General features: G+C 44.5%; 1 protein-coding gene across 2 annotated transcripts in view; it reads right to left on the minus strand.

The window, feature by feature from the left end:
• Ncald (neurocalcin delta) overlaps positions 1–22,675 on the minus strand; it is a 281,389-nt gene extending 258,714 nt beyond the window's left edge. The window contains exons 1-2 of one of the 2 annotated variants that reach the window (XM_029547881.1): positions 22,652–22,675; positions 22,271–22,325 (exon numbers count right to left, since the gene is read on the minus strand). The gene's annotated coding sequence lies outside the window, so the exon portion shown is untranslated. The remainder of the gene's footprint in view (positions 1–22,270; positions 22,326–22,651) is intronic. The other variant, XM_029547882.1, reaches the window with a different exon arrangement.
• Between the last annotated feature and the right edge of the window lie 1,108 nt (positions 22,676–23,783).

Consider the following 23,783-nt stretch of genomic DNA (forward strand, 5'->3'; position numbering starts at 1 on the left):
TTTAAAGATATTTACTGGCCCTTTAAGTTGGGAATCTTCACTCTCTTCTGTTATCCTTAGGTTTGGTCTTCTCATTGTGTCCTGGATTTCCTGGATGTTTTGGGTTAGGAGCTTTTTGGCTTTTTGTGTTTTCTTTCACTGCTGTGTCAATGTTTTCTATGGTATCTTCTGCACCTGAGATTCTCTCTTCTCTCTTTTGTATTCTGTTGGTGATGCTTGCATCTATGACTCCTGATCTCTTTCCTAGGTTTTCTAATTTCAGGGTTGTCTCCCTTTGTGATTTCTTTATTGTCTCTAGTTCCATTCTTAGGTCTTGGATAGTTTTGGTCACTTCCTTTGCCTGTTTGGTTTTGTTTTCCTATAATTTTTTAAGGGATTTTTGTGTTTCTTCTTTAAGGGCTTCTAGCTGTTTACCTGTGTTCTCCTGTATTTCTTTAGGGGACTTATTTATGTCCTTCTTAAAGTCCTCTATCATCATCATGAGAAGTTATTTTAGATCTGAATCTTGCTTTTCCGGTGTGTTGGCGTATCCAGGACTTGCTATGGTGGGAGAATTGGGTTCTGATGATGCCAAGTAGCCTTGGTTTCTGTTGCTTCTGTTCTTATGCTTGCTTCCCACCATCTGGTTATCTCTAGTGCTACCTGCTCTGGCTATGTCTGCTTAAAGACTGTCCTTCCTGTGATTCTGATTGTCAGAACTCCTCCGAGTCCAGCTGTCTCTGTGATCCTGTGATTCTGGGATCCTGCTATCCTGAGTTCCTGGGTGTGTCCCAGCTCCTGGGAGTCAAGCTGCCTTTGGGACCTTGAGATCCTAGTGTGACCAAGCTCAAGTGATCCTGGGATGCTCTGATCCTGGGCGTGTTAGAGTGCCCGGGAGTGAAACTGCCTCTGGGTGTTGTGGGCTGGCTGCAGATTTTGTGCCCAAAGTCTTTTCAGGGTACCGGTCCAGACAGACTGGAAGGAACCCGTGCTACTGGTCTGGTGGAGTTCCTGCATGCCTGGGTCCTACTGGTCCCAGTTATTCCCGATGTTAGGGACAGATGTTGTGTCCTCCTCGCCTCTGATTCTTTGATCCTGAGCATCAATTTCTTAACATTTAGCACTTCAGTGAAAGCTATTAAAACAGCTTCCGGCATGCCACGAAAGGTAAATACTGGTCTAGAAATTACACAAGCAGTAGGGTAGAAAGGGCTTTGAGCTAACATCCTTAGGTATCTCAGAAAGGACGGGCCATAAAAATAGCACCTCTGGCTATCAGTTATCAGTACTATTTTGAAATAAAGTAAAATATGCATCTGTGTAGGCACCTATACTGAATGGATACAGCACACAGCTCTACAGAGCACCCACACAAGGAGGAGGCTCAGGTTATCACAGGGCTTCTTAGACCTGTTAGTCCCAGAGTCCTGTGCTCAAACAACAAAAATCACAGAAATAAAGGGATGACCCTGCTTGAGTAGATTGGGTCAGAGATCCCACAGCTTTGAAAGAGCATCAGATAAACACTATTTGAAAGCCCTGTCTCTGGTCTGGTTTGCATATTTTACAGGACCACTTGAAAATACACTGAGAAAAATAGGAAGAAATTGGATCCCAGGGTGCTGGGAGATTTGATATTCAAAGCCCCGAGCTTGCTTCTTCATGCTCCAAAACTTTGTGGGATCTGTTAAAGCATGCTTCCCAAACAGAGCTGTTAGAACTGTGTAGTTCTGAGTACAGGTATGTTGATTTAGAAGTTCCAGTGTGGCCATGGGTTTTCACTTCTAACCAGCCTCTCTCTGGTGCTGCCACTGCAGGCAGGACCCATCTCCCTCAAGTTGGGTATCAGCACACTAGAGGAAAGCCTCCAGGTGCAGCCGTGCATGGTTAAAAACAATCACGCAAAGCCATCCTTCCAAGTTCTTACACCCATCACTGAATGCCTCTGTGTGTATGTGTGTGTGTGTGTGTGTGTGTATTTTACTTTGTCAAGAGTTTTTATTTTTTATTAACCATTCCAGTTGTTTACATCTTGAATGATATCTTCCTTCCCAGTTACCCCTCCACAGTACCCTCCCATTTCATATGCCCTCTCCCTCCTCCCCTTTGCCTCTCTGAGGGTGCTCCCCCACCCACTCACCTACTCCTGCCTCACTGTTTGTGATGGTTTGTATATTCTTGGATCAGGGAGTGGCACCATTTGGAGGTGTGGCCTTGTTGCAATAGGTGTGACCTGGTTGGAGTGGGTGTGTCACTGTGGGTGTAGGCTTAATACTCTCACCCTAGGTGCCTGGAAGTCAGTTCTCCACTAGCAGCCTTTGGATGAAAACGTAGAACTCTCAGCTCTGCCTGCATCATGCCTGCCAGGATGCTGCCATGTTCCCACCTTAGTGATAATGGACTGAATCTCTGAACCTGTAAGTCAGCCCTAATTAAATGCTGTTTTTTTATAAGACCTGCCTTGGTCACGGTATCTCTTCACAGCAGTAAAACCCTGACTAATACACTGCTCCAGGATCAAACCTCCACAGGACTACTGGCTTCCCCACCCATTTATGTCAAACAAGGCCATCCTCTGCTACATATGTATCTGGAGCCATGGATCTCTCCCTGTACACTCCTTGGTTGATGGTCTAGTCTCTGGGAACACTGAGTAATCCGGCCAACCGACATTGTTCTTCCTATAGGGTTGCAATCTTCCTCTACTCCTCTAGTCCTTCTACCAGCTCCTCCACTGGAGGTCCCAGATGTCCCTCAACAGAGGAATGGATACATTAAATTTATACAATTGAGTAAAACTCAGCTATTAGAAACAAGGACTTCATGAAATTCTCAGGCAAATGAATAGCACAAGAAAATATCATCTTGAGTGAGGTAGCCCAGACACAAAAGAACAAACATGGTATGTACTCACTGATAAGTGGATATTAGCCCAAAGTCCACAATGCCCATGATACAACCCACAGAACATAAGGAGCATAGAAGGAAAGAAGACCAGGGTGTGGATGCTTCAGTGCTGCATGGGGGGGGGGAGGGGTGAACAGGACCAGCTCGGGAGGTGGAGGGAGAGGGGGATGAGAGAGAGAGAGAGAGAGAGAGAGAGAGAGAGAGAGAGAGAGAGAGAGAGAGAGAGAGAGAGAGAGAGAGAGAAGGGGAGGGCAAAGGGGGACAGCATCGGGTACTGGAGGGGGTAGGAGAGAGGTACAGAGGGTTAGGAAATCGAATAAAAATATGTAGCAGTGTGTAAGGAGGAACTGGGAGCAGCCGCTGAAGGGTCCCAGGTGCCAGGGAAGTGAGAGGCTCCCAGGACCCAGTGGAGATGACTCCAGCGAAATGCACAGCGAAGGGGAGATAGAACTTGTAGAGACTAACTCCTGTAGATAAGCACGGCAGTAGAGGGATGTGGCCAATCACCCATCTCAAAAGTTTTTAACCCAGAAATGTTCCTTTCCAAAGGAAAGACAGGGATGAAAAATTGGAGCAGAAACTGAAGGAAGGGACATCACTAAATGCTTTTAAATCTTGTCTGAGGAGGTGGCTGAGTTAGCGAGGCCTCTGTATTTAAACTGCTGAGTAGCAGTAACTTGAATTTGGATATGACATTTCTAATCAGAGTAGTGTGGAGTCCGAATCTTGAGAACTGTTACCAAAATGTCCTTATTTTCTATGGGATCATCATACTGTTCAGGCTTTCTGAAAGCTGGGGTGGATTTCCATGGACATCGTGTCCGCTGGATCATCTACGTTGGTCTTACACCTTGTACCTCACATCCGCTCTCACATCCTCTCCTACCCTATCCAATCCCCCACACTCCTCCCACACTCCTCCCCTAGAGGTGGGCCTAAGGCGTCCTAGAATGACTTCCGGCTGGATTGCACCAATCGAAGGCATGGGCAGGAGATTGACAGGTAGGTGAAGCGTGAAGTTCGCATTTACATCCCGCCTCTTCTTCCCTGACTCAGGCTTTTAGGTTAGCTCTGCTGTCACTACTAAAACTTCTCCCACCAGGCATCCTTTTCTCCACAGCAACAATTCACTGGTTCTAGAAACTCCTCAAACCTGGACCTTAGAGGTAGCAGAGAGTCCCAGCTCCAGGTAAGGCCTGGAGTCCTTCAGTCTGAACAACTTTGAAAAGTCTCCGAAGAGCCCCACCCGCACTTAAGTGAATCACCTCTCAGTTAAATTCTCCTCACATGGCCACGCTGAGGGAACCTGCCACCTCCCACTGGACCCTCACTGGCACACAGACCTCCTGCACATGGGGACTCTCTTCCACCATGGCCCACTCTTCCTGCACTGATTTCAGTCTTGGAGAGCTGGCCACTCTCCATCTTACACTGAAATGGAAAGATAATTTATCTAAAACCAGTTCATATTTTAGAAAACTCCGAAGTTCAAACCCACGGTAGTTCTAACATTTGATGTGTGAGTCGACTTAAGTGCAAATCAATGCCTACTATGCAGTATTCACAATCAATTGGTTATGGAGTCGACCTCAGTGTCCAATGGCAGAGGCTGGATAGGAAAGGATATGCAATGGACAAGGAAAAGAAAAGTGGGTTGTGTTCTCTGCAGGAAAATAGATGTGACTAAAGGTCAATGGACAAAGCAAGTAAATCTCCGAAGACAGAGGCAGTGTGTTTTCTCTTTTGTAGCTCCTAAATTTTATGTAATCACAAAGTCGTGTGTGTGTGTGTGTGTGTGTGTGTGTGTGTGTGTGTGTGTGTATGAACTGTCAGGAGAGAAGAGAAAAGCGAGTGACACACAGTGGAAACAGGGTGGAGGGACAAGCTCCACATACAATATATACCTGTACTACTTTTTCAAATAATAACAATAAAAAGGACCGAGAAGATGGCTGAGTTGGTAAAATGCCTGTCACACAAATGTAAGGACTTGGGTTTGGATTGGCAGAGTCCACATAAGGAGCCTGAAGTGACTGTGTGCCTCTAACCCCAGCTCTGGAGACAGACAAGCAGAATCCTGAAGTCTATTGACCAGTCTACCTCAGCTGAATCAGTGAGCTGCAGGTTCAGTGAAAAACTGCTTAAAACAACGAAAAGAAGATGGTGCGTGATCAAGGAATTTATGAACTCTACATCTACATACATACATATGCCTACACTAAGTACATATAACACAGACACCCCCAAAATATATGAGGAAATATATTTTAAAGTCAAATACACATAAAATAAATTTTACATGTAGATTTTTTTAGACATGATTTTCAGTTTGTTTGACTTATTGTAGGCATCGTAAGGATTGATTCTTTCATTAACAGAATGCTTACTGTTCAATAAATACTGGCTACTGTTTAGCAATGTAAACTGAGCTCTCTTTAAGATCTACAGAACGCAGGCCAATGATCAACCTTCTCTCCTGCCCTGGGCACACCACAGCCTTGGATTTATAAAAATTCTTCTTAAATTGCAGCTGTGTCCCGTGCTATGCCAAGAAACACTGACAAGTGACCTAGTGACCCACGTAGGGGAAAGGACCAGTAGAGGGAGGAGGAAGTGAGAGGCGGAGTCTCGATGGGGAGGTTGATGGGGATCCCTGACTGTGCTCAGGGCAGCTAACAGTTTATAAGGTAATATCTCATTTCACTATGGACGTTTCTGAATCTTTTCAACATGGAAATTCACGCTTAAACAGAAGCAGTATGTGTTTTGGGCTACTTGTTTTTGCAGTGCTGGATTGAGCCCTGCCCTTGCAGGTGCCATTCAAATTCCCCACCACCGAGTCCCAAATTCTGTGAAAACCTTTGAAAAGGGTATTCAGAAGAGGAAATAGAGATGTAACCGTGGACTGGGTAAGATGAAACACCACCGGGCAGCAGCTAGCGGGGAAGCAGGTAGAGCGCTGTGGCTTCGGTAGGAGAATGAGTTTCTGTTTTCTATTTTGCCCTCTACTATTTTTATATGGTATTCAGTACTAGTCTGTTCAGATCCCTCTGCTAAAATGCAGAACAGGAATCTAAGAGACTTGGGAGGCTATTTTCTGTCTTTTAGGGCGTCTTTGTTGGAATTGTTCTTGTTTCCCATACACACGTTCTTAGTACTCTGACAGCTAGGAGAACTCATTTTAAAGTTAACTCAAGTTTTCAAGCAATAAACCTGTCGTGAAAGAGACAAAAGCAACTTGAATGCTTGGTCACACTTGACTGTTCTCATCCCATTACAGTTCTCATCCCATTACAGGGTGACGCGCGAGCACGCGCACACACTCAGTCCTCCCACCGTCCTCTCCTGGACATACAGCTGTCATCAGAGTGTGGAACGATTTTCATCCTATTTCAGTGTCCTGTGACTAAGCATAGTCCCAGTACTTCAAAGACTCTGAATATTTACAGATAAGGCTGTGAGGACTCTAAGTGAAGTGCAGCACCTAGAGCCGGAAGTGAGGATCTCAAGGCCCGCCCTCTCTCCTTTGCCTTCTTCAGTTTCTTAGAGATTAGGCGCTTGCTCATCTCAAGCAAGGCCTCCCCTCTGCTGGCTGCCAGCTGTTATCCTGACCTCATTCTGAGTTCCCGAAGTTACTGAGTCAGGTTTGGCTCTGAGCTGTAACATAAATTACATTTCATTGTTCTTCCTGTGAATCTTGTAAAGCAAATTATTTTCCCCATTTTATGGGTGAGACAAATCAAGCCATAAGAGATTAAGTTCCTGACGGAGGTCACCACACGGAACAAATGCATTATACAGTGTGTCCCCCCAGGTCTGTCTCTATACTCTAGTGACGACTGTCAAGATGTATGAGGTAGTGGTGAAGGCAGTAGAAGTTTCTAGTTATCACTTATGAACATACTCTGACAGGGACAGGCGTCCCATTTCTCTCATTTGTCATTGTGTCTCCAGCTCTGAGTACGGATCAAGTCACACAGTATGTGTTCAACAAATTAATGCTGAAGAGAGGAAGTGGGGGAGGAGAAGCAGGAGAGGAAGAAAGCAGGGGGAAGGAGTAGGGAGAAAGATTCTTAAAATAGTGTGCTTAGCAAAATAAATAAAGTATATAAAAACATATAATTGTTTATTTGTTTGTTTGTTTTGAGCCAGAGCCTTACTATGTATCTTTGGCTGTCCTGGAACTCACTATGTAGACCAGGCTAGCTTCAAAGTCACAGAAATCTGCTTGCCTCTGCCCTCTGAGTGCTGGCGCTAATGGTGTGTGCCACCATGCCTGGCTAAGAATGTACAATTGTACTGAAGACACTAAAGCCTTGTCCAGGATGTTCTGTCTTCTGAAGAGATACGGAAGCAGTCTGTTATTCAGGAGGGATGGTCATTTGTCGAATGCTGGAGACCTAGTTCCCCAGCAAATATAAATAGACACACATGCTAGCTGAGTGAAACCCCAGGGAAGAATAGCAGAAGGCAGCTTCTCGTTCCAGAAGATTCCAAGAGCAAGGATGGGCAGATGACTCCACTGGTTGGGAGCAACACCAGAGTCTGGTAAGGAATCAGAGGGAACATTTCCAGCAGCACCAGGGGAAGATTTTTACACTTTTGTTAAAACCTGACAAGGGCCCATGTTCACCCTACTCCAGAATGTATAGAGGAACACACCTCGTCGTACAAAGACCGAGTTAATAATGAGCCTGTTTCACTCTGCCACTTCTGTCAAATGCCTAGTGCTAGGCCAGAGGGATGAACAAAGACAGCATCACTATGCTCCTTCAATGTGCAACACGTCAGCAAATGAGTGAGAAACGGTAAGAAACGGGTCTGAAGAGAGGGCTCAGTGGGTAAAGTTCTTGCTTTGCAAGCTTAGGGACTGGAGTTCAATTTCCACCACCTATATAAAAGTCAGCTGTCGCTGTACACATCTGTAACTCCAGTGCCAATGGGAGTCTTGCAGAAGTGCCCCCCACCCCAGGCTGACTGGCCAGCCAGCACAGCCCATCAGTAAACTTAAGCTTCAGCACGAGGCCCAGCCATAAAAAATAAGGTGGAGAGAGAGAGGAATACACCCTCAATCAACCTCTGGCCTCCACACCCACATGCATGGGCAGGAGCACCCACATGTATAGGAAGGAGCATCCATACCTATGTGCATGAGAAGGAGCACCCACACACAGGAAGGAGCACCCACATCCACATGCATGGGAAGGAGCACCCACACCCATGTGCATGGGAAGGAGCACCCACACACAGGAAGGAGCACCCACACCCATGTGCATGGGAAGGAGCACCCACACACAGGAAGGAGTACCCACATACACATGCATAGGCAGGAGCACCCATATGTATGGGAAGGAGCACCCACACCCAAGTGCATGGGAAGGAGCACCCACACACAGGAAGGAGCACCCACATCCACATGCAGGGTAGGAGCACCCACATGTATGGGAAGGAGCACCCACACCCATGTGCATGGCCAGGAGCACCCACATGTATGGGAAGGAGCACCCATACCCAAGTGCATGGGAAGGAGCACCACACACAGAAGGAGGACCCACACCCATGTGCATGGGAAGGAGTACCCACATGTATGGGCAGAAGCACCCACACCCACATGCATGAGCAGGAGCACCCATGCCCACATGCATGGGTAGGAGCACCTACACCCACATGCATGGGCAGGAGCACCCACACCCATGTGCATGCATGCTCACTTCACCAGCAAATATTCTTTTTAAAGAATAAAAAATGTCAGCACGTAATTAAAACAATGCAGAAGATAAAAATGGGGTTTCTGTAGCTTTCACCAAACCAGCAACCAAAGACAAAAGTCTATCAGAAAAGGATTTGGGCTCTACAGAGACTGTGCTACCAGATTACAAATGGTACAAAGGAAAGCGAGATGCCACTCTCTGTTTTCCCTATCATACCAACAAATACAATCCATTCTTCTTTCTGAGTCTGTGTGTGCTGTTTCTCAGGATGCTGAAAGACATTGGGCCAAATTAGACTGTAGCAGCTCACACTGTACATGACAGTGGAAGTAGCAAATGCATACGAAGGAAATTCCATTCTCTTGAGTTAGGAGGTGACTCAGTGACCCGTGCTCACCTTCTGGAAACTGACCATTTTCCTGGCCCAACTAACCGCCACAAAGGATTCAGCGGGTTCTAGGGTCTTGGAAAGGAGAGACTCATTTCCTGTGGCTCTTGACCTAACTCAAGGTAGGGAGTTTCACTGCTCTGGCCAAAGATTTGACAGCTGGAAGCAGAGAGACTCAGAGCAGGGAGGCTGGGGCAGTGCCACGTGGGGCTAGGACGAACGAGGCAGTTGAGCAATTGACTTGTTCCATCTCCAAGCCGGAGAAAAAACTTTCATAACCACGGAACCCCTTTGCAGGTCTGCAGGTTACCTCGGCTGAACCTAACAAATCAGCTCACAGGAAAATGAAGACAGGAGGTGGGGCCAGAGATGGGGAGGGAAACTGCTGAGCCACAGCTGTGCCTTGGCTGTAGGCACAGGTGGCACTTTACAGGGTCTAGTGCAGAAGCAAATATTTTGGCTCCCATTGGAGAACTCCATCATGGCTGCCAGTCAAGCCTTTACTCTGTGGCACAAGCAACTGCTGAAGGTTTCCAGCAGGACTGGGCTCAGATCCATGAAAACCATGGCCTGGAGATGCAGAGTGAGAGGGGATGGGGAAGGTGACCCTCCAGAAGGGGTGAAAGCGAGGACTGACCGAGAGGACCTGCAGCACACATCTTAACAAACAAGACGTCATCCACTTCAGACACCTCGGGCCCTTCCACGTGGAAGGGGAATCAAATCCCCTGCAATGAAAGGGCTGGGGCTGATGATACCTGCAGAAAAATGCAAGAACTTTTTGAGACTTGCTATGCAGAAATAGAGCAGGTCACCTTTGAAGCTGAGCCCTGGGTGGTACTCAAGCAGGCTGGAAGAAGTGGCTATGTCACAGGCTTCCCTGTTGTAGAGCTAAATCCCTCCTACGTCAACCCACGGCATGGTCATCCTTAAAAAGTTTACCTTCAGTCTCCTCTCAAAGGTGCTGTGGGCTTTTCCTCGACTCTTCCTCTTTTCTAAGAAAAGTGCTTATCACTGCCATCACTTACATGGCTTTGTTTTGTTTGAACAATCATTTAATTCTTGTATCTCACTCTCTGAAGAGGGAGAGGAGACAGAGAGGGAGGGGGTAAGCAGAGGGAGAGGGGGAGGGCTAAGCAGAGGGAGAGGGAAAGGGGTGAGGGGAAGGGAAAGAAAGGAAATGGGGACAGATACACCTGCATGTGTATGTATGTATGTGTATAAGTATATATGTGCATATTGCATATATGTGTATATGTGTATATATATGCATATATGTATGTATGTGTATGTGTGTATGTGCATATGTATGTATGTATATATGTTTATGTGTATGTATATATGTTTGTGTGTGTATATGTATGCATGTGTATATGTATATGTGTATGTGCATATGTATGTATATATGTTTATGTGTGTCTATGTATGTATGTGTATATGTATGTGTGTATGTGCATATGTATGTATGTATATGTTTATGTGTGTGTCTATGTATGCATGTGTATATTTATGTATATGTATGTATGTGACTATATATGTGTGTATGTGCATATGTATGTATGTATATATGTTTATGTGCGTGTATATGTATGTATGTGTATATTAATGTATATGTATGTAGAAGCCAGAAGACAATATTAAGCATCATTCCTCAGGCACCACCCACCTTCCTCTTTCTTTTCCCTCACCTGCCTGAACTCATCTATCAAATGAGGCTGGTCCCAGGATCCACCTGTCTCTACCTCCTCCGTCCCGTGATTACAATCCTCCCTACCACCCTGGGTTCTGGGGCTGGAGCTCAGAGCCTCGGGCTTGCGAGGCTTGCGAGGTGACTGCCGTCTTCCAGCCCACAGCCAGTCTTTGTAGGCTAACCTCTGGCATCAGGTCTGTCCCTCAGATGCAATAACTTCACATCTCTCACGCTAGCCTTACAGGTAGGAAAAGTCTAACTCATTCATTTATTGCCAGGGTTCCTCCGTGTCTACTCCAAAAAGCCTGCAGGCTTTGGAGTAAATTTCTGTGCACATACACACCAGAACCCCGTAGGCTCTTTAAGATATCTGATCTTAATTATCTCATTTCCTGATTATGTTCAGTTGTATTTTAGTTTTATTGAGCTAAATACTTTTTCTAATTACAATAGTATTCTTCCATGGTATATTTTTAGAGAAGAAGGCAGGATGAAAACTTTTTAATTAAAACATTTTATAACTTTTCTTCCATCACAGGAGCTCTGCCACAGAATGTCATCCAGAAAACCAGTTGCTCAAGAAGGGATTCATTTTTCTCATGGATGAAACAAACGACTGCAATGAATGCAGCTGGTCATCCTCCCGCCAAGAAGCTCCTTTTGAGAATATTTGCATTCAAAGACACAGGATTGGCTCTGCCCAGTGAGCACAGCTCCCTCATAGACTAGAACCCAGTCACAGGAGGATGGCTTTGTCTATGCGCTGCCCTGCTGCCCTCTGTGTGGTCAGTTTCTCAGTAATAGTTGCTAAGTTCACTTTTATTTTATTTACTTTATCTTAGGTCTGCCTTAAGACACTGCTTTGGAATAAGCATCTTGCCTACCACATGCCAGCTCCTCTTGGGACTGTGGGACTGAAGAAGACATTCACATAGCAAAGATACCTCAGACCCTCTGTGTGTTGAAAGGGAGGGAGGCAGGGTGAGAAGACACTCTCCATGGTGACAAGACAACAGGGCACTTGGGCAGTTGACTTGTTCTATCTTCAAGCATGAAAATAAATCATAGCCACAGAACCCCTTTTAGTCCCCACAAGTCCCTCAGCTGAACTTTAACTGAGCATTGAGCTTCTTATCAAAGGTCTTAACCTTGAAAATTCCTATGATCACTTTTCATAAATAATTGTATATGCTATTTCCATGGAACTTAGGTCTGCCGTCTCACATGTTAGCACATGTCAGAAACTATAAAAGTGTTACTATAATCCCAGCACTTGAGAGGCAGAGGCAGGCGGATTTCTGAGTTCGAGGCCAGCCTGGTCTACAAAGTGAGTTCCAGGATAGCCAGGGCTATACAGAGAAACCCTGTCTCGAAAAAAACAAAACAAAAAAACAAAACAAAACAAAAGTGTCACTAGACACATGTTCTTTCCTTACACACCCAAAGGCAGCCCACATGAACCTACAGATCATGCATAATAGAGACAATTCCATGTTCAAGGAAGAAAGAAATTATAGAATGAACAACTCTATACTCACAAGCAACTAGATTCTACCAGATAAATAACTGCCAAAGGCAGGTTGAGTTCTTGTTATAATGGTTTTCTCTTTTGAGCACATTTGTCAGAAAAGTTCACCCACCTCTAGAGCCCTGTCCTGCTTCTAGGTTGTACTAAACATCACTCTCTAACTGATGGGTGTGTGTCCCTATCTCCCCTCTGACAGCCATCTCAGGGACTTTCCCTAGATTTTGGACAGCTAAAAATCTTTCTGTAGGAAAAGTTCTGACTGTCTTACCTCTCTTCTCCGCTCCTTATTTTTATTTAAAATTTATTGTTTATTTTAAATTGTGTGCATGGGGTGGGGTGCAGTGTGCACACTGTAAGTGCAATACCCACAGAAGCCAAAAGAGGGTGTCAGATCCCCTCAAGTTGGAGTTACAAACAGTTGTGATCTGCCCAACATGGGTGCTGGGACCTGAACTCTGGTTCTTAGCAAGAGAAGTACATGGTTATAACCACTGGGCCCCTCCCCAGGCTGTGGTTCTTAGCAAGAGAAGCACATGGTTATAACCACTGGGCCCCTCCCCAGGCTGTGGTCTGCTATTTTCCTCCAGAACCCTACACAATTTTCACCCTTATCCTACTGGACAGAAACCTGTTTTCAATTCACCATGCAGCCAGACCCATTTAAGGAGCCTGGCCTTGTGTACAAAAACTAGCAAGCCAACACTATTTAGAGCAGTGTCTGCCTACTGTGGTGGGTAGTGTTCATTGCTCCCTGCAAATTGCTCTCTGACCATCTCCAGTCTTCTCTATAAGAAGGTTGAATGGGATGGAATGTAGCATTGGGCTCTCTCGTCTTCTCTATGGGCTGTAGTTAGTATATTCCATGAAGGACCTCTACAGCTAATCAACAAGAAGATGTCTCCTGACAGTCGTCCTTGCAGGGCCGCATGCCATTCTGCTGAAGGTACAGTCATTGCCTTATGTCCCCTCTATGCTAACATCCTTGTGTGGTCACCAAAACACCTTTGCAAACAAGGCTTAAATTTGAATTAATTTTGAGTGTGTAACTGTTTCTTGCCTGGAATCTGCAATGTTATTTTCAGTCTTGTAGTCTTCATAAATGCCTCTATGTGACATTTCTAAAAACCATGTACACTGAAGGTCCAGGAAAAGAGGAAAGAAATCAATTGGTCATATATAGTTTATAAAAATAGCCCATTCTTTATTTATTCCTTGGATGATTCTCTATCTCAAATTCTTTAAGTTGTCTAATGATTTTAATGCCAAAATATCTCTACTTAATGAGAGACATGGTCTATAAGTAGACACCTTCCAGCCTGTTGTATAATAACATAAACAGATTTAATACAGTTCATCATAGAAATTTCTACCACTGGCGTAAACAGTATCATGTATAGAATAAGTGATAAAAACCTTTAATAATAAAAGTAAACTCCGGCTCTCTGGAAGAGGTGATAAATGTGGAGGCTTTAAGTGAGAACAGTTTAGAATTCAATTCAGCAAGTGTTCAACTACTTCTAAATGATGCAAAACAACACTCAGAAACCTGGGAGATCAACAAGTACTGAGGGATGTTCTTCCCATCCGTGGACAGGGCTCAACAGACTCCAGACATCCCCTCTCCTCTGTGCTTTACAAGCCAGGAGTCACTGAGCATAGGGATAGATGGGCAGAACCCGTTTGAGAAAAGCATAGTATAGCTCACTTAGTTGGTTTCTGTAAGGGCAAGTTTAAGGGGTGCTAAATAACAGCACTGATGCCCTCCAAGCCAAAGAATGGTAAGACTCTGAGGACAATTCTACCCAAGGAGTCCATTCCTGCCACTGTCTCAGATGGCACGTGTGTGACTCAGTTCCCCTCAGTGACAGCTCAGGCATCCCATGCATTGGGAGGTTGGACACCTCTCCTAGATATCAGTCCTCTTGGTGACCCATGACATAAGTCATCAGTTAGACTCAGGAGCGTGAACCTGAGAGCCCACCCAAAGACTATCAACTTCATTCGTGTGCTTAAAAATGTCCTCTAAACAAGGTCAGCCCTGCGTCCTCCTTAATCCTTGGCTGCCAGTTAGCTCCATCTTTAAATAGGAAGGTCAGCCTCAGAATGAATGTGCTTCCAACTCTGTGTTACCTCATTATGAAGCCCTTCAAAAATAGCTAAGGACACTCATCGGGCAGCAGAGACAGAGTCTAGAGGGCAGTATGAGAGTGGCCCTGTGTCTTCACAGCCACAAGTGCCAGGCTGGTAGCTCGGGAGTCGGGTTCCATTTGCTCTGGGGAATCTGAGTTCTCTTGTCTTGCCTTTCTGGGCCCACATCCCTCTTCCCTCATCCTATGAATGAGTCTGAGGGATATTGAAAGGTACACTTAAATAGGGAAGAAAATGTAATCTCATGAACACTTAAAAAGATATGTTGACAAATTCTATGTTTTTACTTCCATCTGAAGAAAACTTGAATTTCCCTTCTTTTGAATGTAGATACCTTTAGTGACTTATGGTAAAAAAAAAAAAATCAAATGTGGTAGAAACTGTGGTGTTAACTTACCAGTTAATACAAATGTGATAGAACACATTTTCTCTCTCTTTTACTTTCTCTCTCTCTCCTACCACAATGTTTCTCCCCCTTTGCAAGAGCAACCAAGCTGTATGACAGCCAAGAAACCACGGGCAGGTTCACACAGAGAGAAACCAATGCTCCTATGACCTTTGATCTAAAGATTTCTACCCCTGACCTTCAAACACTGTTAACAGCCGGGCAGATTTCGCAGCAATGTTGGTATGCCATCTGGGACATGATCATTCAGCTTCCAGATGAAGCCATTGAGCAGAGCTGAGCCTTCCTATTGGGACCATCTTAGATCAGAGGGGTAAGATTTACAAGTGAGTTTGTGCAAGTCCCCAGGATTGGGAGTCATTGTTGCTATGTGGCAATAGCTAACCCCAATGCGGAACTGTCAGGTAGGTCCTCACCCAGTTACTGGTCAGAGTAATGTGGAATGAGGCAAATTCTATAACTTTTGTACTTTTAAAAGCATGGAGATCTAAATATAGCTCCCCAAAGTAACTGTGACCTTTTACCACTTGAGAAACTGTCAATTTTGAGAGCTAGAAAAATCAGAGAGAAAAGGAGATGATTAAGATCATTGGGAATGGAGAAGAGACATGAAGGATAGCCCAAACCCCACCCCTGCTCTTTAGGATCCCTGGAACTTTTCCTTCTTCCCAATCAATTTATTTTTGCTGGCAAGAGTATTTGTACTCGATATTTATCCCTAGAAACACCACAAGGTCAAATTCTGGAAAACCCATTTACTAGCATTTAAGGGCGGAGGTTGGAGCTCTGCAGGTTTCCCAGATTTAGGTCTACCATATAAAGTTCCTAAAATGCCTGTCTTATGAAAGAGGTCCTCTTCCCTTTTGCTGGATGAGCTAAAACTAGTTTCCTTTGATCATCTTCTACAGGATCATTATCTGTTGAATTGTTTCCAAACTGCCACAGTGGGTCCCACCTCTCAGCTTTGAGTCACGCAGGCCACAAGCCCTTCCTGACCTATTTCTTTCATCAGTCTGCCTTCTCCTTCAAGCCTGACTGTGATTTTTAAAAACAAAAAGCAGAAACGAACCCCTGGCTCCTGTGCTGACAGGAACCCCACTCCCCTTTTCAACTCTATAACTGGCTACAGTCAGTCCAGCACTCACCTGATGGTTACTACAGACTTCCTGGAGAGACACTGTTACAGGTTCTGGAAGGACAAAGTCAAATCCTATTGTCTCTACCTCCTCCCACCCCTCCAAACCCAGGTCAGTATGGGCAATCTCTTTTATGCTAGATTATTGCTATTGAATTAAATCAACAAGATAATTATGACACATTCTAATGAAGAGACTTCTGGGAGTATTTTTATTTTAACAACTGCCTAATCTTGAGGATAGAATCTCTAATTGGACAGTTTTGATCCAGGGCCAGACAAATGGAATTAATATGAAGTGAGTGTGAGAGTCACTCCACATGTGAGGGTGGGTCCTGATCCTCTGTTAGATAGGTCCACAGACCTGGAGAAATATCATCATTGACTAGACTTTAACGTTTTCCAGCACTCAACATTATCATGTGTTAACTGTTAGTGATAGGAAACATTTAGTATAAGCCTCTCATTTATAGATAAAGACAGTAAAACAACGGCTAAGTAATTAGCCCATAACAGGTGGTTATCAACAGGAATGGCCTTGACCTCAGGACTCCTGACACCTATCCCAACATTCTTCCCACTTCAGAAACTAAATGACTGCTGCTCACCGCAGTCAGCACACACACACACACACACACACACACACACACACACACACACACACCCCTGAAGAGCAGGATTTAGCAGCGTTTTAGACAGAACACCTGAGTGATGTTTGAATAGCAGCTTTGATTGTGAGGTGTCCTCAATTGCTAGACATTTTGTTCTCAAGCAAAACCAAAAAGAAAAAAAAAATGCCTATTTGTTTTTCTGACTGAGGAAAAAGAAGAAAGCATTCCTACATCTAACTTGTGGACACGTTTTGCAAAAGAAAGGGGATTCTTATCCTAGTGTTGTATCACACTTGGTCTCTCCACCAGAAAGCGTGTAAGCCACACCAAAGAACTAGCGCATCCCAAGGAGCCATACAAAGATGGAACTAGGAAACTAGGCAGGATTCACACATTACTCGAGAAATTGCTTTTTAAAAATCAACTTAAGTCACCAGCCATTTCCTTTAAGACGCTGGGCACCTGCCAGCCACCTCAGACCCTTACACTGGGTGTACAGCTAGTCTCTAAGGTGTGCTTCTGCTGACTGCAAAGCATCCCTTTCATAAAAAGAAGCAATGAAAGCAATATGGAGGCACAGATCAACAGGATCTCACAGGTAGACAGTATAGATAGCATCCCCCCAAAAAAACCTAAACAGTATTTTAAAAAGAAACCCATAAGAAATGGGTAATTTCTATGATTTTCAAATTCTATTTTAATAAAAAGAAGAGAAATATGAAATGATTATATATATGTAATGTATATGTAACATGTGTATACCTATGTGGATGGGGAGGGTTCTAAACAATGCGTGCTCCATGTATGTAGTGTCTATACCTGTTCAGCCAACCAGACTGAAGAAGATAAAGAACTAATACAAACGCCACTGCTGAGCTGATGAACAAGAATCTGCTCCTCCCCAAACTGCATCTCTACTGCACATGCAGAGACTTCCTCCCTTGTCATCATTCCCAAGATGGTATAATAGAACAATCATTCACAATGCATTCGGTGTTCTAAGCAATCCAGAGAGGATTTAATATGCAGAAGGATATGCATAGCTATAGGTAAATACTATACCATCCTCTATGAGAGGCCTCTGCATTTGAGGATTTTGATACTGAAGGAGGTCCAAGATGTAATTCCTCTGAATGCTGAGAGCCAACCATACATACAAACCACAGCTGTGGGTGCAATAGTTTAAAACCTAGGCATTAGAACCAGACAGGCTGAGTCTCTGTCCCATACTGTACGGACATTAAGAAAGATCCTTGAGACATTTCATGTCAGCTTCTCCATGGAAAGCAGAGACATGGTGACGTTAGTGAAGTCATAGCTGTGAGCATGGGGTGACAGAAGCCTGTAGAAGAAGATTAGGGGACAGTGTCTGGCCTGTAGAAATCATACTGAAAGTGCTGCTGTTGTTATTGTCTTTGTTATCTGTGTCAGAGACAAATGTGTCACTGTGCGGCCATGGAAAGTCCCTCCTTTCCTCCTAAGGAAGCCAGATACTTGTTCATCAGCTCGGTGTTGGCGTTTGTGTTAGTTCCATCTCTGTCACTGTGTAAAACACCATGGCCAAGGCAAGGGATAAGAGGAAAGGCTCATTTGGGGGTTAGGGTTCCACAGCAATAAGAGTCCACCTTGGCAAGGAATCATGGCAGCAGACAGCAGACATGGTGGCAGTAAGGGCTGAGAGCTCACATCTCAAACCACAAGCATGAATCAGAGAGTGCACTGGACACAGCCACTTGGCTTCTGAAACCTTAACACCTCCTCCCAGTGACATACTTCCTCCAGCAAAGCCACACCTCCTAAGCCTCCATAGGCAAGGCTACCAAGTAGGAACCAAGTACTCCAATGGCTGAGACGTATGGGGGGGGGGGGGCTGTCATTCAAAACACCACAAGTTTTTCTTACTGTGTGAAATGTGAGTATAAGCAAACTCTCTCTGAAGATACTTAGACTCCTTCCTAAAGAAGGTTCTAGACAGCCAGGAGAGTCATGTCTTAGAGTGGGCTGGCACGAGTAGGCTTCTGGGAATAAAAACTGAGCTAGACAGTAAGCAGCAACAGAAAGCAGTGGGAAGGCCAATCAGAACTGAGATAGCGTACCTGTGGGGCAGACTCCGCGTGGTTGGACTGGGAAGGAAAGAGAGCCTCTGGAGGACTTTTGTGACATGTTCTTTGCTAAACATAACAGACATTGGTGTTTTCTCACTGGCTTGGGTATTTACTGTACGTGATGATTGCTATACTGAGACCCTGATGGGAACCCAGCTCTTCAGTGGGCAGTATGGCAAACGACAGCAAGAATGTAATTTTGGGGACATGGTTTTAGATTTGTAATAATAACATATGATCACACCATGGTCAATATTTCATTGAACAGGGCACACAGCATTCAAAGGGAGCTAATGTTCCTGCGATGTATCCGTGACAGCCCTTTGAAAAGTCCTGAGGCACTAGGTATCTAGAGCCAAGGAACTGTCTTTCCTTTTGAGCGTAGCATACAGTCATCTAAAAGCAACACAGGGAACTTGGTGCATGCAAGATGCTCATAGAAGCATGATGCATAGAGCTAAAAAAAGTAGAAACACGCAACCAATCATAGCACGCTGATTTAACAGAATGATATGACTTCAACAAACCAGTTTTGCAATGTGAGGAAATATTATGATGTATGTTGCTACCTTGTAAAAACCCAGGATACCAAAGCTAACTGTGGAACTCCTCATATTCAGTTTCAAGGACACAGAAAAAAAAAGTCATTGCTCCTATTAGAGGCTAGGGCCAGCAAGATGGCACAGCAGGTTGGGGCACTTGCCACCAAGCCTGATGACCTCATTGTGATCACAGGGACCCACGTGATGGAAGGATAAAAAGGACCTACTAAAAGGTGTCCAACTCCACACACTCACTGTAGCATGTCCATACGCTCTCCACCTCCCACACATAAACAAACAAGCAAACAAATAAAGTCATGGGCTATATTTCACAAAAGGAAGCTCAGGTTTGGCACTGTAAGTCTGGCCAAGAGCCCATGATTAGAGAGATCACAGGTCAGGAGTTAACCTGTGTCTATTGTTCTGCCGAATGGACAGAGTATAAACTGCCCTCAAGTTTATATCTTTATTAGTGCAGCTTAGTCCTCATCAGAGAAATTTCATAGTTCAGTGAATTGTGGTTAGTGCAGAAACTCAGAGTGAGCATCGGAGGAGGGCTTGGGCACATGGGACAGACAGCATGCCCCCTCTTCCCAAGAGTCAGGAGATTCCTTGGAACAGTGGGATGGAATGACTGTATGAGCCAGCAGTTGGGGAGGACTAGAAGGAAGCTGTCTTCTGCTCATGACAGGATCACTGCATATGATGGGATCACTACACTAATGGCTTCAGTTGCTATGGTCGCCTGCGCAAAATCAAGTCAGCATGGAATAAATAGAACGGGGCTCATAAGCCTCCAGCCTTAACTGACAGCCATGCACAATTGATGGCTTCTAGGGAAATGGATGTCAGTTTTCTTCAAGGGGGTGGCTTCTGGCAGGTCAACAATACTCCAGTGAATGGCCCCACACCCAGAAATATATGAGCTGCCCAAATTAGAGTCAGTGAATTATTTTTAAAGGAGGAAAAAGACAGGAAGTTATGGATTAGGAAGGTGGGGTTAGATCTAGGAGTTAGGGGGAGAAGTGAAGGGAGGTGACTTTGATCAAAGTTTCTTCTGTGAAATTCTCAAAGAATTAATAACAATATTATTTAATGACATCTTGTGGTATAGCCTAGTTGTGAATTAAATCACGTTTTCTGCTTAAGTCACTTTCTTCTGTCTTTCTAAATCTTTTCTCTTCCTCGGACTAAATGACCGCATCAACTTTATAACACGTGATTTGTTTGAGTTAATTTTATATCCAGCCAATTTGCTGAAGTTGATTATCAGCTCTAGGAGTTCTCTGGTGGAATTTTTGGGGTCACTTAATTATACTATCATATCATCTGCAAATAGTGATAGTTTGACATCTTCTTTCCTTTCCAGTTTGTATCCCTTTGACCTCCTTTTGTTGTCCAATTGCTCTGGCTAGGACTTTAAGTACTATATTGAATACATAGGGAGAGAGTGGGCAGCCTTGTCTAGTCCCTGATTTTAGTGGGATTGCTTCGAGTTTCTCTCCATTTAGTTTGATGTTGGCTACTGGTTTGCTGTATATTACTTTTCTTATGTTTAGGTACGGACCTTGAATTCCTGATCTTTCCAAAACTTTGATGACAAAAATAGTCTCTTCCAGCTCTCCTAGCGTGGCTTTAATTTGGCTCTTATCATGGCAGTGATGGAAAATAGCTTGATTTAAAGCTTAGGCAGAAAGGAAGACATGCTAAAAACTTACTCACAACATATCTCATGGGAACTTTCCAATCTAGTTGTCAGCAATTTCAGCACAGCTCTGAGTTTCTGTTTAGGTCCTGGACTAGATTCCAATTTCTTGGGATAAGAACTTGCTTAAGTAGCTGGCTTATGAGTCAGGTTATATGCAGAGTACTGACTAAAGCACCATGTAGCGATATGCTCACATAATGAAACCACTAAGACATGAGCCACTGCGTAGTGAGTGTGCCCAGAAACTGCCTCCGCCTTCACCGGAGCGAGACAGACAGACATACTGCTGGTTCAAGCTCAATGACCGAAGGACTCATCTTACTCTCCTTCCCCCTTTCTGCTTCCTCCTTTTCCTGTCTTGTCCTGATCACATACAGTTAAATTCTCTTAAGTTGAAGTGTGATCACTTTTCAAGGTCAAGTCAAATTATGATTTTTTTATTATTAAAATTATTGGAAAGCTAGGACATGAGGCTGCCAAGATGGCTCATTGCAATAAGATATTTGCCACCAAGTCTGATAAAATTCACTGTGGCACATATGCAAACATGTGCACACGTGTGGGCACACATAGGACATATACACAGATCACACACATGGGCACACATACACAAACACACACAGGGCACAGCACACTAAATTAATATAATTTTAAAGCCAAAATTATATGTTGAAAATGTCAACATACTCTAAGAAATACTAAAATGCATAAATACAACTAGTACATTATATATTAATAATTGAAACACAAATAAGACCATTGAGATTGTCCCTGCCTTTTGAACGGAAAGGAGTTCAACTTTACAGACTCATGCCATAATAGTACAAATGGCCCTCACAGCAGTGTTGACAGCCAGAAAAACCTGAGAATGCTGTGTGCATCTGTGTCTAGATCATAAGCAAGGATAAAAATGTGTGGGAATGAGGATTAAAGAGTTCATACAAGAGAGTTCTGGGGAAGGTCACTATCTGGGTGATGTCAGGGGTTCCATTTCTACCATTCCCATCTTGGGAGCTAGGTAGTACACAGCCTATACCCAAGCCTACCACACAACAGCCATTTTCTGGGTATTTACTTTCCTGTCTTTTGCTGAGTTCTCACTGTGTACCGAGTAACGTGTCTGCCACGTGATCTTCACAGATTGTCTAGCCTAGTCACCAGGATACACCTGTGAGGTTAAGTCTTTGTATTACCACCATTATAGAACGGAAGAGCTATATCAGTGTCCTGCCTGCACACAAGCACAGAAACCTGGATTCAATCCCAGCACCCATGTGAAAAGCTGGGTGAGGTACATGCTCATAATCCCAGTGTTGGGGGGCCAGGAACAACACCTGAAATCAACCCCTGCACACGTACGCACATACAGAGAGGAATAAATGAAGTCGTCACAGAAAGTTTAAGGAACTTACCAAGGTTGATCCAAGGTGGCTTTATTCTGGCTCAGGCTCTCACGGGCCACTCCACCTGCCATTGACAACATGGACAGAAGGGAAAGTCATTTTTAGGGTAATTAATTGAGCCAATCTGTAAGTGCATTCTACAGGGTGGATGAAACCCACACCAAACCGTCTGTCCACTTCAAGACTGTGTGTCACCTCTACCTTTTCTCTGCCACTGCAAGTGTTTAGAATGCCAACCCCAAAATTGACTAAGTTCATTACTAGCCCCTAGTCAGCAAATACCTTCGCAAGACTGTGCCTCCTTACAAGGGCACCTGTTATTTGTTAGGTAAGGAAGTGAAGCCCTGGTTACTGAGAGGGAGGACAGCCCAAAGTTAACTGATAACTGACCAGTGAACCAGTGTCCCCAGGAGGAGCTCCATCAAGCAGCGGGGACCCAGATGTCAGTCTGAAGCTTCCAGAGAATGACTTGAGATCAAAGGACTGACAATCTACTGAAACCACGATTTGAAGCCAGGAAATTCCATGGTGGGAGACATTCTGAGCCGAACGTGGGAAGGGATAAGCCCACTCCGAAAATCCCGCTTGCCTTGATTCCAGTGCCATCCTGGCCTCTCTAGGACACAAAACTGCTGTGTGTCGGAGGCCTTTTGCATCTCCTAAGCACACATCTCCTAGGACACAAATCTCTTGAGGCAACAGAACAAACGCTAGAATCAAAATGGTGGGAATCCTTAGCTCTACCTCTGACCATCCTGTAAGTTACCCAAAATGTTTGAAGTCTTTGAGCCTGTTCCTTCATTTCTATAATTAGGACATGAATACAGTCTACCCTGCAAGATTGATGTTAACATTAAATGCATGTCACCTCCCCAGAACTCCAAAAACAAACAAACAAACAAACAAAAAACAAAACAAAAAAAACAAAAACAAAACAAAAAATCAATTGCTTTCGGACTCAAGACTGATTGAAAGCAGTAACATCTTTCATCGTTTTTATCGTTAGCTTACAGGGACATAGACATTAAAATGAGTGCTGTGCTCCTCAAAGCAGCAGCATCAGGACCGCCTCGAAGCACTTCTGCTGGCAGCTCCTTCTGTCTCCTACAGGCTCAGAACTCTGGAGGTGCTTTCAGCATGAGTAGCCTTGCTGGTCCCTTTCCCGAATGATCATCTGGAGCTAAGTGTGCCTTTGAGAAGTGCATCCTTTTGTGCTATATGTGAAGAAAGAGAAGTCCCCACTCTGGTCCTCCCTCCTGCCTCCAGCTCTGTTGGTTGCCACCTACACTCCCTACTGTTCCTCCATCTTCTTCATTCAGAGCCTTATTGTTCCCTGGCCCAGCAGCACCACCCTGGCTCCCAGGGCTACTCAAGGCCCCTGCTCCTGATGGAATATCAGAGCCTGCTTTCCACGATCCATACAGACATAATTCCTTTTATCTCCAAGCCCTGGATCATACTTTGATGCTTCTGCGAAGCTTCTCCTCCGGCACTGAGCTGTTCGGTGGCTAAGAAACAGATA

The sequence above is a fragment of the Mus pahari genome, chromosome 17, assembly GCF_900095145.1.
Source record: "Mus pahari chromosome 17, PAHARI_EIJ_v1.1, whole genome shotgun sequence".
Taxonomy (NCBI): domain Eukaryota; kingdom Metazoa; phylum Chordata; class Mammalia; order Rodentia; family Muridae; genus Mus; species Mus pahari.